The sequence below is a fragment of the Aedes aegypti genome, chromosome 3 (genome assembly GCF_002204515.2).
Source record: "Aedes aegypti strain LVP_AGWG chromosome 3, AaegL5.0 Primary Assembly, whole genome shotgun sequence".
Lineage (NCBI taxonomy): Eukaryota > Metazoa > Arthropoda > Insecta > Diptera > Culicidae > Aedes > Aedes aegypti.
In genome coordinates this window covers 356,689,469-356,705,271 of record NC_035109.1, presented here as the reverse complement: position 1 = coordinate 356,705,271, position 15,803 = coordinate 356,689,469, and the positions used below count along the sequence as shown (strand labels likewise).

Here is a 15,803-nt window from a genome sequence, read left to right as displayed (position 1 = left end):
AATGATTATAATCCCTCCCAAAACAGTTCTAAAGGTTTCTGCTTCGACATCATATCATTACGATATTCACCTCATTGAAAAACCTCAACATCTCCGTGCCTAAAATTATATCAGTTTTAATTTCTGAACGTGGTTCTGACTTCAATTAATCTCCGTATCAACAAAAACACTCTTTTTTATGCTCTAAATCATCCGTGCGTAATAAAACATATTGAAATTTGTTGTTCATGCGTAACAAGTTCAGTGTTCATTTTACCATCCTGTTCATTTTTTCACCCCTTCCCCTATGACAAATGGTAAACAAACTTCATGCTGTTACACACATGTGACTTAGCAATCTGTATGTAACCTAGTGTGTTATTTGTTTCTTTGCAACCACAGATTCAATTTCAATGTAACTTATTCATTTTGACAGCTCTAGGTTAAGTTACATGCAAGTAAAAATGCAACACCTATGTAATGTAAACAAAGCGTAGGTTACAATGTAATAGTTTAGTAACCAATATTGAAAGTCATCAATAAGATATGCTACAAATTATCTGAAATGCAACGGCAATGTAATTTGTTTTATTTTTCTAAAATATTGCATTTGTTACCAGTGCTACTTGGGTAAAGTCTGAAATATTACTCTGTTAACTCTCTTACACACATTTGGTGGCCCTGAAAAGAGCCAAAGGCTTTGTTAGTTCGGATGCTGTCATAGATGAATCGCACTACAGGATGTTATCAGTTGATTGCCATGGTTAAACGAAGAATCCCCAACGCAAGTGTAGAAATTTGTATAAGTTCTCTGCTTATAAGACGAACCAGGTGAATGTTTCGTGGTGTGGATGGCACACATCAGCAACAGGTATTAGATCACACGGCTGAAGTCGTAATCTGAAAACGTAGCTTAAGTTTGAAATCTTGTGCGATACCACAAGCCGAAAGCTCGATTTGTCTAATAATAGTAGTAATGATGCCTAACGGGCTTGATTCTTGACTGCACCACAGATGAGTTTATCACGAGCCGAAATCTCATAAACCAGATGCTGATAAACAGCTCAGCAGGCTTCTGGCTACGAGGTGCTCCTCGCTAAGCAGGTTCGGAGGAGCTCTTACCAGCTCGAAAGCAAAAATGGAATGAAACCGAATCCGGCGAAGGAAGCATGCTATATACCCTTAGATTAGCAGATTATGCTCCTCCCATTCGTGCTCTTCTCTTCTAGTCGACCAATCTGGAAAATAAGTATGTGCCAATAATGTTTTGGGCTCAGAATTACTTGAAAATTGCGAAAAATGATAATGCGTGAGAAATTGGTCGAACATGAATAGTTGGAATGCTTGACCTTTACTAAATATTCTCTAGTTAGCTATTGATAATCAATAGTTTTCTTTGGTATGAAAGTGAATTTCTGATTAATGGGTGCCAAAATGATGAAAATTGTTCAATCAGAATTTCTCTTGAAAACCATTCTAAATATGTCGCAATTTTGTTACATGTGATCATTTTCGTAATCGAAATGCTCGGCAAATCAAAGACACTGTTGGAAATGGCACTCTAGTTTACAATCGTTGTGAAATGTTGAGCACTCACCCCGACGGCACAGCAGCAGCGTCCAAGAATAGTCTCAAATTGTCGAGCCATCAATTATTCATGACAAATTAAATTTTGTACGAAACTGTGAGATTGATTGAGGAATAATAGATGTAATAAGGTTGGAAATATTGTTCTTTCAACTCTTTTCCACAAATTTGATGGCCCTGACAAGGGCCGATGGCTTTCTTAGCCTCGATGCGGTCACAGGTAAATAGCATTGCGGGATTGATCAGTTGATTGCCATGGTCCGTGGATGGCGCACAACAGCAACGGGTAGTGGATCACCGGGCACAAGGCGAAATCTGGAAACGATGCTCACTCTTGAAATCTTGAGTGATTTCATAAGTCCGACGCTTGATTCGCTGCTCTTTTCTCTTCGGATCAGCTTTGGAATTTAGCTCCTAACGGGCTTGCTTCTTGACCACCGACCACCAGACGCTGGATTGCTAGCTTGGAGGTCAGCAGGTGCGGACGTCGCTGCACAGGATCGGAGGAGCTCTTGCCAGCTCGGAAGTCGAAACGGAATGAAACTGGATCCAACGAAGGAAGCATGCTATATACCCTTAGATTGGCAGATTATGCTCCTCCCCTTCGTGCTCTTCTCTTTCTAGTCGACCAATCTGGAAAATGGGTATGTGCCAATAATGAGTTGGACTTAGAATTACTTGATAATTGCGGAAAATGATAATGCGTGAGAAATTGGTCGAACATGAATAGTTGGAAGGGTTGACATTTACTAAATATTCTATAGATAGCTATTGATAATCAATAGTTTTCTTTAGTATGAATTTCTGATTAATGCGTGCCAAAATTATGAAATTTGTTCAATGGGAATTTCTTTTCAAAAGCATTCTAAACATGTCGCAATTTTGTTACATGTGATCATTTTCGTAATCGAAGTGTTCTCATAAAATATGGCAAATCAAAGACACTGTCGGAAATTCCACTCTAGTTTACAATCGTTATGAAATTTTGTGCACTCACCCCGACGGCACTGCAGCAGCGTCCACGAATAGTCTCAAATTGACGTGCCATCAATTATTCATAACAAATTAAATTTTGTACGAAGCTGCGAGATTGATTGAGGAATATAAGATGTAATAAGGTTGGAAATATTATTCCTTCAACTCTTTTCCACAAATATTATGGCCCTGACAAGGGCCGATGGCTTTCTTAGCCTCGATACGGTTACAGATAAATAGCACTACGGGATGTTATCAGTTGATTGCCATGGTCAAACGGGGAATTTGCTTATACGACGAACCAGCTGAATGGTTCGTGACGTGGATGGCGCACAACAGCAACGGGTATTGGATCCCCGGGCACAAGTCGAAATCAGGAAACGATGCTCACTCTTGAAAGCTTGAGCGATTTCACCAGTCCGACGCTCGATTAGCAGCATCTCCTCGGATCAACAACTCTGGGGGCTTCTGGTTTCTGGTTCCTAACGGGCTTGCTTCTGGACCACCGATCACGAGTCGAAATCTGGGAGCGCGGATAAATTTGCAGCGGCGATGACGATGGCTTGGACGCTTCTCCGAGCAGCAGTAGTTTGCCGCTCGGAGAAGCGCCCAAGCCATCGTCATCGCCGCCGCAAATCAATCTTGCGTCTTCCTCTTCCGACGACACAAATTGAACTGTGACGCGGGTGCAAAAGCAAAGCGAGAATGACTCGCCCGACCGTGTTCACAGTCCGACCGCAAAAAGAAGACTGAGGGAAGAAGCAGGGACCCGTTTGCTTTTATAGTGGGAAGCGACACCATCGAAAAGTGCTCGAACGTGATTGGTTGGATAAGAAAGGGGTCAACATTTATCAAATTTTCAATAGTTAAACAACAAAATTCACTTATCGGATATATTACTAACGATGCGTAGATACATTTCTGATCGAATGATACTAAAATCGTAATAATTGGTTCATAAACAACTGAGTTATTAACGTTCAAAATCTCCCCTAATTTCGTTACATGTCTCATTTTCCGTACTTTTAAAGTGCACCCCAATATAGAAAACAAAGACGTAGTCCTACGTCAAAAAACAAATCAATTGAATCTCTTGATAACATATTGCAGAATTTTGTGAAGGAACTTCTTGAAAAACATCAGGCGTAATACCTAAAAAATTGTGTAGGAATGATCGATGGATTTCTTGGCATAATTGCTGTAGTGTTATCTGGTGTGGTACATTTAATCACCTTTTAGAGATTCCAACAGATTTGTTGACTAATGTTTGAAAGAACTGCAGTTATTCTGTTTCCCAAGAAAATTTGTAGAGAAACTCAATAATTTACTCGGATAACACCTCATGGAATTTTTGAAATAATTCTTTACAGTAACCGTGAATGAAATAGCATAGCAATTCTTGTCGGGTTCCTTGAAAAAAAATCCCTCAACGAATTTTATCAAAAACTCTGGAGTTGACCTTGGCGGGTTTTCTTGGAAGAAAATATGTGGAAATCTTTGGAAGATCTTTTAGAGCACATTTATAATCTCAATGTGACTGTTATGCGATTATAATTTCCAATGTGACAAAACAATTTGTTATATTTTTCGAATTTTCTTTAACAATATCAAAGATTTCATTAAGTTGATCGAAAGTATTTATCATTTGATGACTCTCCATGGTATTAACTCCAATTTGTCAAAAATGTCGAATGTGACTGTTATGCAGTTATGGGCAGACTACCATAAACAGTAAAATTTATACTTAAGACTGTAGTTTAATCTCACGATTTAGCTTTCGTTTATACTAATATAGTTTCTTAAGTAATCCAAACTAGTTTTGAACACGCTTTTTACTTTTCTCTTTTGCTGGGAGTGAAAGGATGGTGTATCAGCAAATTTGGCCATAAATGGGTAAATCACTAAAGTTACCTAATGTCATAGAATGGTGGAATATAATTGATATTTTTAAAGCTTTACCTTCAGTAGAATAGTAAAGGATACAAACATACAATTTGTTCATAAAAATAAGGATTTTTGTTTTGCGAAAAATAATGTTAAACTTTGACGGACAGCTTTTTTTAAGAGTTTTTGGAAAAACTATTTAGCTCTTCAACCAAAAGCATTTTCAAAGATTTTATATTTTCATAGCATTTTAGAATAATAGGTCAACGATACACAGAAAACCGATTACGATTTTATCAATAAATAAAAAAGATATAGCATAAACAAAGTGTCCACTTTATAAAATGAACAGTCCTTACTGATCATATATAAAGATATTAAAAAAAATCATGTTTTGGTAAGTCGATAAAATTTCATAATCAAAAAAACCTCACTGAACAGTTGAAATAGTGGTTTGAAAGCGGCGCAGCCGAATTTTTTCAATTCCAGATAACTTTCCAGCAAATAGTAGTTAGCTTTGGGTTTTGATGCCAAAATTCTTTGTCGCGAACATAATTTATCATAAATTACAGACTCAAAATAATTTCCCTGATTGTGATCGCAGTTCCCTGAGAATTCCAGGTTTTTTCCAGGTTGAATAAAATTCCCTGATAATTCCAGGTTTTCCAGGTTTTTCCAGGTAGTAGACACCCTGTTAAAGGTGTAAAGTACTTCAACCTATTTTTTTTTCTCTATTGAGATTCTGCTCAGACGATTCGAATACATTAAAAAGAGTAGTCATTTCTTTTATCGAGGTACCGAAGCATGTTCTGGTGAAAAGGATGTAATGTCCCTCGATTTTAGTTATTGAACTGGATCTGTTTAATGTATGTGAGTTGCATGTTCTTTAATTTTTCCCTAGAAATTCTTCCGAAAATCGTCATCGTCGATTGTACATTTGTACAAATTACCCAGGTAACAATTTGAAGCTGCTCAAACGCTTTTATAGCTAATTTAATTCAGCCTTTGTTTGAACAAAAGCTGTTCATAGCCTGCATTCACTGTTGTTCAGCTGTTAAACATCTAATTCTGGCGATTTTATTCAGCCTTAAGCTTAATTGAAGCTATATAGAAGGCTGAATAAAGGTCTAGCATGCGCTTATTCAGGCCTCTTTCAATAACCATAATTCTATTTTTGGAACAGATGGCAACCATCGAAAGCTTAACGATCGCTTCTTCATCCATTATTCAACAAATAACCAAAAAAAATAAATAAATATTATTTACAGGTTTGTAGTTTTGGGTATTATTAACGCAACTAACAATTTCAAACACATGGTGTAGAAAAGTGCTGGAATTTAAAGATGAAGATTAGTAAATATGTGCCATTGAGATTTGAACTGAGATTCGCTGATTTTTAACCACTTACCTTGACATCTGCTCCACATGAGACTGTGTGAACATCATCAACAGCAAGGGACTAACATATTGTTTTGTCTGAATAAGGGCTATTTTAAAGGCTGCATTGAGGCTGAAGAAGTGATAATAGCGCTATGCAAAAGCACTTGAGTTAGCTGTCAAAGTGTGTTGTGATTTTTGTTTCAAAATATAATCCTCGGTAATTTTTAATTTCTGCTATTCAATTGTAGTCAACGCAAGTTGGTAATGATTTCGATTTCGTAAGTTAATTAAAAATGTTACGAAGAAATCTGCGTTATCGAGTGTAGTGTTCTATCTTGTTGTTACACAAGGTCATCGATGCCAGATTCAGGATTTTTTTCGACAAATGATAGGCCCGTGTGCGTTTGTGCGTTCACAGCATGTCTGCTTCGGGATGTGAAAAATTTGTTGTTCGAGGAAAAAGTTTTATAATAATTAATTTAGTGTTCGACCCAATGCAGGTATATATTTCGGTATGTATATTTTTATCAACATACAGGTGAACCATTTTTCGACAATGGCTGTTGATTTGATTAAAGCTTTAAATAACCTTTAATCAATATCATTCAGGTTGGCTGAACAAAAGTTAAAACTGTAGATGAAAAATAGTTTGTTCAACTCAATATTCAACTTTGAGTATACTGCTGAATAAGAGTGTTAAATAAGCTTTTCTTCAAATTATTGTTCAGCTGTCACGGTGTTCAGCCTTGTACACCATTGATCAGCACACCAAAAAAATCTTAGATTTACACGTAACGTAATATTAGCCTCAATCATGCAAAGCCATTTCTCATGTATTATTCAATGATAAAACCTATTGTATTGTTGTATTATATACAACATTGTTACCAAAATCCTTAATATTGAACGCGAAACGTCTTCTCTCGAAGAATGTTGCATGCAAAACGGCACGGTTTACATGATTTTCACGCTGAAAATTCAATCATAAATAATGCACATGGAATGACAAGCCGTTGATTCATCCATGTGCATTATTTTTGACAGAATATTCAGCGTAGAATCATGTAAACCGAGAATGCAAACAATACAATTTCACTTTCAAGATGCAAGAAGGCATGCAACATTGGCAAATGTTGGATAGAAGATCATGAAATGTTTCAGTTTCACTCAAGTTTGCAAGCATTATCGAATGCAATGAGACAGTTTACATTAATTATCGTTGAATGTTCAGTTGCAACTCGTTTTACATGATTATCATAAAAAATTATGTGCCATGTAAATTTGTGAATTTTTTGCTGTGAGCCAATATTCAGCAAATACTCTTGCTGTTCAGCTTTCATTGTTACTTGGGTACCTTCAAGTTAATCAAACAATGGTGGAAAAATGTTCACTTATTTCTCCAGAAATTTCTTCAGTCCCTCCCCAAAGGATTCTCACAAAAGTTCACCATAAGATTTTTTATTATTCTGTATAATCAAGCTTTTCATAAATGTTTAAGGACAATTACATGCGCTCTTTTGAAAAATCCTTTCAAGAGTTTATTTTTTCAACAACTTAATCATGAGATATCTTGGCGTTATTTTTCCTCAGAAAATTTGTAAAGATTTTCTACAACATCTTATAGTTTATTACTAATAATACTCATTAATATATTGTTCTGAAGAGTGTATACGAAAAAACTATAAGGGTACATCCCTATGGGGATGTACGAACTGGTGACGTAGGACCACGATGGTTAATTTAACTGAATTTGATGTCGTTCTTGTTGCTCGTTTTGACTTCATACTGTTTTCAGTGCTCGAAACTTCCGTAAATATTTATGCATATAACGATTTGCAGCCAAGTACGTTTAATCATGTCCCAAATATACATTATCTTTATCCGATGAATTCGTCATATTTATCTATGAAAATGTGAAATTTCACTTCAGGTTGTATGATCATTTTGAAATTATATTAGTAACCTCCTATGAAATATAAGGTAGCATTGGAAAGAACAGTAGTGATTGAGGCTTGTTCAGCATGCTGAAGCAAAATCAAAGTAATTCTAAATAAAGAATATTTAACAGCAATGTGTCTATAGGAAGTTATTCGAGGATTATAATGAAAGCTTCAGTCATCGCTTTGTTGATCCTATGGTTTGAGAGAAATATTATTCATCGCTTGGCAATGTGATAAATAAAGTCTGAAATATTACTCTGTTAACTCTCTTACACACATTTGGTGGCCCTGAAAAGAGCCAAAGGCTTTGTTAGTTCGGATGCTGTCATAGATGAATCGCACTACAGGATGTTATCAGTTGATTGCCATGGTTAAACGAAGAATCCCCAACGCAAGTGTAGAAATTTGTATAAGTTCTCTGCTTATAAGACGAACCAGGTGAATGTTTCGTGGTGTGGATGGCACACATCAGCAACAGGTATTAGATCACACGGCTGAAGTCGTAATCTGAAAACGTAGCTTAAGTTTGAAATCTTGTGCGATACCACAAGCCGAAAGCTCGATTTGTCTAATAATAGTAGTAATGATGCCTAACGGGCTTGATTCTTGACTGCACCACAGATGAGTTTATCACGAGCCGAAATCTCATAAACCAGATGCTGATAAACAGCTCAGCAGGCTTCTGGCTACGAGGTGCTCCTCGCTAAGCAGGTTCGGAGGAGCTCTTACCAGCTCGAAAGCAAAAATGGAATGAAACCGAATCCGGCGAAGGAAGCATGCTATATACCCTTAGATTAGCAGATTATGCTCCTCCCATTCGTGCTCTTCTCTTCTAGTCGACCAATCTGGAAAATAAGTATGTGCCAATAATGTTTTGGGCTCAGAATTACTTGAAAATTGCGAAAAATGATAATGCGTGAGAAATTGGTCGAACATGAATAGTTGGAATGCTTGACCTTTACTAAATATTCTCTAGTTAGCTATTGATAATCAATAGTTTTCTTTGGTATGAAAGTGAATTTCTGATTAATGGGTGCCAAAATGATGAAAATTGTTCAATCAGAATTTCTCTTGAAAACCATTCTAAATATGTCGCAATTTTGTTACATGTGATCATTTTCGTAATCGAAATGCTCGGCAAATCAAAGACACTGTTGGAAATGGCACTCTAGTTTACAATCGTTGTGAAATGTTGAGCACTCACCCCGACGGCACAGCAGCAGCGTCCAAGAATAGTCTCAAATTGTCGAGCCATCAATTATTCATGACAAATTAAATTTTGTACGAAACTGTGAGATTGATTGAGGAATAATAGATGTAATAAGGTTGGAAATATTGTTCTTTCAACTCTTTTCCACAAATTTGATGGCCCTGACAAGGGCCGATGGCTTTCTTAGCCTCGATGCGGTCACAGGTAAATAGCATTGCGGGATTGATCAGTTGATTGCCATGGTCCGTGGATGGCGCACAACAGCAACGGGTAGTGGATCACCGGGCACAAGGCGAAATCTGGAAACGATGCTCACTCTTGAAATCTTGAGTGATTTCATAAGTCCGACGCTTGATTCGCTGCTCTTTTCTCTTCGGATCAGCTTTGGAATTTAGCTCCTAACGGGCTTGCTTCTTGACCACCGACCACCAGACGCTGGATTGCTAGCTTGGAGGTCAGCAGGTGCGGACGTCGCTGCACAGGATCGGAGGAGCTCTTGCCAGCTCGGAAGTCGAAACGGAATGAAACTGGATCCAACGAAGGAAGCATGCTATATACCCTTAGATTGGCAGATTATGCTCCTCCCCTTCGTGCTCTTCTCTTTCTAGTCGACCAATCTGGAAAATGGGTATGTGCCAATAATGAGTTGGACTTAGAATTACTTGATAATTGCGGAAAATGATAATGCGTGAGAAATTGGTCGAACATGAATAGTTGGAAGGGTTGACATTTACTAAATATTCTATAGATAGCTATTGATAATCAATAGTTTTCTTTAGTATGAATTTCTGATTAATGCGTGCCAAAATTATGAAATTTGTTCAATGGGAATTTCTTTTCAAAAGCATTCTAAACATGTCGCAATTTTGTTACATGTGATCATTTTCGTAATCGAAGTGTTCTCATAAAATATGGCAAATCAAAGACACTGTCGGAAATTCCACTCTAGTTTACAATCGTTATGAAATTTTGTGCACTCACCCCGACGGCACTGCAGCAGCGTCCACGAATAGTCTCAAATTGACGTGCCATCAATTATTCATAACAAATTAAATTTTGTACGAAGCTGCGAGATTGATTGAGGAATATAAGATGTAATAAGGTTGGAAATATTATTCCTTCAACTCTTTTCCACAAATATTATGGCCCTGACAAGGGCCGATGGCTTTCTTAGCCTCGATACGGTTACAGATAAATAGCACTACGGGATGTTATCAGTTGATTGCCATGGTCAAACGGGGAATTTGCTTATACGACGAACCAGCTGAATGGTTCGTGACGTGGATGGCGCACAACAGCAACGGGTATTGGATCCCCGGGCACAAGTCGAAATCAGGAAACGATGCTCACTCTTGAAAGCTTGAGCGATTTCACCAGTCCGACGCTCGATTAGCAGCATCTCCTCGGATCAACAACTCTGGGGGCTTCTGGTTTCTGGTTCCTAACGGGCTTGCTTCTGGACCACCGATCACGAGTCGAAATCTGGGAGCGCGGATAAATTTGCAGCGGCGATGACGATGGCTTGGACGCTTCTCCGAGCAGCAGTAGTTTGCCGCTCGGAGAAGCGCCCAAGCCATCGTCATCGCCGCCGCAAATCAATCTTGCGTCTTCCTCTTCCGACGACACAAATTGAACTGTGACGCGGGTGCAAAAGCAAAGCGAGAATGACTCGCCCGACCGTGTTCACAGTCCGACCGCAAAAAGAAGACTGAGGGAAGAAGCAGGGACCCGTTTGCTTTTATAGTGGGAAGCGACACCATCGAAAAGTGCTCGAACGTGATTGGTTGGATAAGAAAGGGGTCAACATTTATCAAATTTTCAATAGTTAAACAACAAAATTCACTTATCGGATATATTACTAACGATGCGTAGATACATTTCTGATCGAATGATACTAAAATCGTAATAATTGGTTCATAAACAACTGAGTTATTAACGTTCAAAATCTCCCCTAATTTCGTTACATGTCTCATTTTCCGTACTTTTAAAGTGCACCCCAATATAGAAAACAAAGACGTAGTCCTACGTCAAAAAAATGTAACTTCAGAAATTTACGTGAGATACGCGTCGGTCCCCTAGGCATTTTGGAATATCTCCGGTTCAAGATGGCCAATAATTAATATCGACACAGATTCTGAAACTAGACTAGTTTTTTGAGAACTTGTGAAAAATGGTGTTAACATATCGAGAATCAAAAAGCTAATAGCAATTTTGGGTATATCGGTTGGGGTTAGATATAAAGCTGCTAGTTAAGGAGTCAGTAAGGAGTTAACTGAAAGCTTTCTTTGAAAAGTGGCCATTTATCCATTCGTATATCTAAACAACTAGTGTTAGTACTACTCACTTTCTCGCATGGTTAATCGCGAAACATTATATTAAGCTTATTGTGAACGCTTCCCTTTTGATAGGAACCACTGCAACATTCCCACCGAGAACTGGTGATAGGCCATCAATGTACTGTTTCAGCATAGATCACCTTTGTATATCTGTTTGACTATGAGCAGGAATTGATTGCTCTCTTATCCACAAAACATACTCTTCCAAACCACAGAGGAGGCACGCTAAAGAGCTTTAACACAAATCATGTAATAACATCGCAGAGATTTAGAAATCTCATCTGCATAAACCTTTTTGAAGCTCAGTAATGTACCTTACACAATTTTTTCCTTAAGAACAATTTGTCATCAAAAAATATTTCTTTTCGCACTATGAGACAAAACAACACACATCATGTGTAACTAATGTTTAGCGTGTTTAAAATTTTCAAACGAAACTTAACCGCGCATGTTCCCCATCCAATATCGTACGGTACAATCGGACGAGTCTGATTCGACAGCAGCAGCAGCAGCAGACCATCTACTCCTCTAGAGCGGCACGCAGAAGTAAACAATTTGAAAGTTTTTTGCCCCTGTTCTTTGCGTCAGCCGGTTGACCTGGTCTGAGGTGCTTATTCGAGATAGGCATGTAAACACTATTGGGAACGCTACCTACAGCAAATTGCGACTATATTTTTTCTCTTGACGCAGGTGATACTGAACATGACACATGTGACGTCAGATTCACTTAGTGTTATAACTCATTCTTGCATTTTTCATTGAGTGTTGAATTAATTTGTCACCATTCTTAGAAGCACTGACGATATATTTCTCAATGAATATGCAGTTATCTTTCTTCAAATGTATGAATAATCACTTTAACCTTATGTACCGATTAAACACTGCAATGGACGTTACTTTGATCAGTGAAATGTAATTGACCGATTCTTCGCACAAAACTTTGCAAAAGCGTATTCGCGAAACAGTTCCGACATCTGTTTATATCACGACTCGAATGAAAATCTTCACCGAAAGAGCAAAGTTCTTTCCCCGTGGCCTCCGTATAGGGAAGCCGGAAAAACACACAGCGAGCCGTAGCACGAAAAGAGAAACGAAAACTATAAGGGTACATCCCTATGGGGATGTACGAACTGGTGACGTAGGACCACGATGGTTAATTTAACTGAATTTGATGTCGTTCTTGTTGCTCGTTTTGACTTCATACTGTTTTCAGTGCTCGAAACTTCCGTAAATATTTATGCATATAACGATTTGCAGCCAAGTACGTTTAATCATGTCCCAAATATACATTATCTTTATCCGATGAATTCGTCATATTTATCTATGAAAATGTGAAATTTCACTTCAGGTTGTATGATCATTTTGAAATTATATTAGTAACCTCCTATGAAATATAAGGTAGCATTGGAAAGAACAGTAGTGATTGAGGCTTGTTCAGCATGCTGAAGCAAAATCAAAGTAATTCTAAATAAAGAATATTTAACAGCAATGTGTCTATAGGAAGTTATTCGAGGATTATAATGAAAGCTTCAGTCATCGCTTTGTTGATCCTATGGTTTGAGAGAAATATTATTCATCGCTTGGCAATGTGATAAATAAAGTCTGAAATATTACTCTGTTAACTCTCTTACACACATTTGGTGGCCCTGAAAAGAGCCAAAGGCTTTGTTAGTTCGGATGCTGTCATAGATGAATCGCACTACAGGATGTTATCAGTTGATTGCCATGGTTAAACGAAGAATCCCCAACGCAAGTGTAGAAATTTGTATAAGTTCTCTGCTTATAAGACGAACCAGGTGAATGTTTCGTGGTGTGGATGGCACACATCAGCAACAGGTATTAGATCACACGGCTGAAGTCGTAATCTGAAAACGTAGCTTAAGTTTGAAATCTTGTGCGATACCACAAGCCGAAAGCTCGATTTGTCTAATAATAGTAGTAATGATGCCTAACGGGCTTGATTCTTGACTGCACCACAGATGAGTTTATCACGAGCCGAAATCTCATAAACCAGATGCTGATAAACAGCTCAGCAGGCTTCTGGCTACGAGGTGCTCCTCGCTAAGCAGGTTCGGAGGAGCTCTTACCAGCTCGAAAGCAAAAATGGAATGAAACCGAATCCGGCGAAGGAAGCATGCTATATACCCTTAGATTAGCAGATTATGCTCCTCCCATTCGTGCTCTTCTCTTCTAGTCGACCAATCTGGAAAATAAGTATGTGCCAATAATGTTTTGGGCTCAGAATTACTTGAAAATTGCGAAAAATGATAATGCGTGAGAAATTGGTCGAACATGAATAGTTGGAATGCTTGACCTTTACTAAATATTCTCTAGTTAGCTATTGATAATCAATAGTTTTCTTTGGTATGAAAGTGAATTTCTGATTAATGGGTGCCAAAATGATGAAAATTGTTCAATCAGAATTTCTCTTGAAAACCATTCTAAATATGTCGCAATTTTGTTACATGTGATCATTTTCGTAATCGAAATGCTCGGCAAATCAAAGACACTGTTGGAAATGGCACTCTAGTTTACAATCGTTGTGAAATGTTGAGCACTCACCCCGACGGCACAGCAGCAGCGTCCAAGAATAGTCTCAAATTGTCGAGCCATCAATTATTCATGACAAATTAAATTTTGTACGAAACTGTGAGATTGATTGAGGAATAATAGATGTAATAAGGTTGGAAATATTGTTCTTTCAACTCTTTTCCACAAATTTGATGGCCCTGACAAGGGCCGATGGCTTTCTTAGCCTCGATGCGGTCACAGGTAAATAGCATTGCGGGATTGATCAGTTGATTGCCATGGTCCGTGGATGGCGCACAACAGCAACGGGTAGTGGATCACCGGGCACAAGGCGAAATCTGGAAACGATGCTCACTCTTGAAATCTTGAGTGATTTCATAAGTCCGACGCTTGATTCGCTGCTCTTTTCTCTTCGGATCAGCTTTGGAATTTAGCTCCTAACGGGCTTGCTTCTTGACCACCGACCACCAGACGCTGGATTGCTAGCTTGGAGGTCAGCAGGTGCGGACGTCGCTGCACAGGATCGGAGGAGCTCTTGCCAGCTCGGAAGTCGAAACGGAATGAAACTGGATCCAACGAAGGAAGCATGCTATATACCCTTAGATTGGCAGATTATGCTCCTCCCCTTCGTGCTCTTCTCTTTCTAGTCGACCAATCTGGAAAATGGGTATGTGCCAATAATGAGTTGGACTTAGAATTACTTGATAATTGCGGAAAATGATAATGCGTGAGAAATTGGTCGAACATGAATAGTTGGAAGGGTTGACATTTACTAAATATTCTATAGATAGCTATTGATAATCAATAGTTTTCTTTAGTATGAATTTCTGATTAATGCGTGCCAAAATTATGAAATTTGTTCAATGGGAATTTCTTTTCAAAAGCATTCTAAACATGTCGCAATTTTGTTACATGTGATCATTTTCGTAATCGAAGTGTTCTCATAAAATATGGCAAATCAAAGACACTGTCGGAAATTCCACTCTAGTTTACAATCGTTATGAAATTTTGTGCACTCACCCCGACGGCACTGCAGCAGCGTCCACGAATAGTCTCAAATTGACGTGCCATCAATTATTCATAACAAATTAAATTTTGTACGAAGCTGCGAGATTGATTGAGGAATATAAGATGTAATAAGGTTGGAAATATTATTCCTTCAACTCTTTTCCACAAATATTATGGCCCTGACAAGGGCCGATGGCTTTCTTAGCCTCGATACGGTTACAGATAAATAGCACTACGGGATGTTATCAGTTGATTGCCATGGTCAAACGGGGAATTTGCTTATACGACGAACCAGCTGAATGGTTCGTGACGTGGATGGCGCACAACAGCAACGGGTATTGGATCCCCGGGCACAAGTCGAAATCAGGAAACGATGCTCACTCTTGAAAGCTTGAGCGATTTCACCAGTCCGACGCTCGATTAGCAGCATCTCCTCGGATCAACAACTCTGGGGGCTTCTGGTTTCTGGTTCCTAACGGGCTTGCTTCTGGACCACCGATCACGAGTCGAAATCTGGGAGCGCGGATAAATTTGCAGCGGCGATGACGATGGCTTGGACGCTTCTCCGAGCAGCAGTAGTTTGCCGCTCGGAGAAGCGCCCAAGCCATCGTCATCGCCGCCGCAAATCAATCTTGCGTCTTCCTCTTCCGACGACACAAATTGAACTGTGACGCGGGTGCAAAAGCAAAGCGAGAATGACTCGCCCGACCGTGTTCACAGTCCGACCGCAAAAAGAAGACTGAGGGAAGAAGCAGGGACCCGTTTGCTTTTATAGTGGGAAGCGACACCATCGAAAAGTGCTCGAACGTGATTGGTTGGATAAGAAAGGGGTCAACATTTATCAAATTTTCAATAGTTAAACAACAAAATTCACTTATCGGATATATTACTAACGATGCGTAGATACATTTCTGATCGAATGATACTAAAATCGTAATAATTGGTTCATAAACAACTGAGTTATTAACGTTCAAA

The 15,803-nt window shown here is 38.7% G+C and overlaps 1 protein-coding gene across 1 annotated transcript in view; it reads right to left on the bottom strand.

Moving 5' to 3' along the window:
* The window catches only part of LOC5571706 (long-chain-fatty-acid--CoA ligase 6), a 110,920-nt gene extending 98,638 nt beyond the window's left edge, over nucleotides 1-12,282 (bottom strand). The window contains exon 1 of the mRNA XM_021853667.1: nucleotides 11,947-12,282. The gene's annotated coding sequence lies outside the window, so the exon portion shown is untranslated. The remainder of the gene's footprint in view (nucleotides 1-11,946) is intronic.
* Between the last annotated feature and the right edge of the window lie 3,521 nt (nucleotides 12,283-15,803).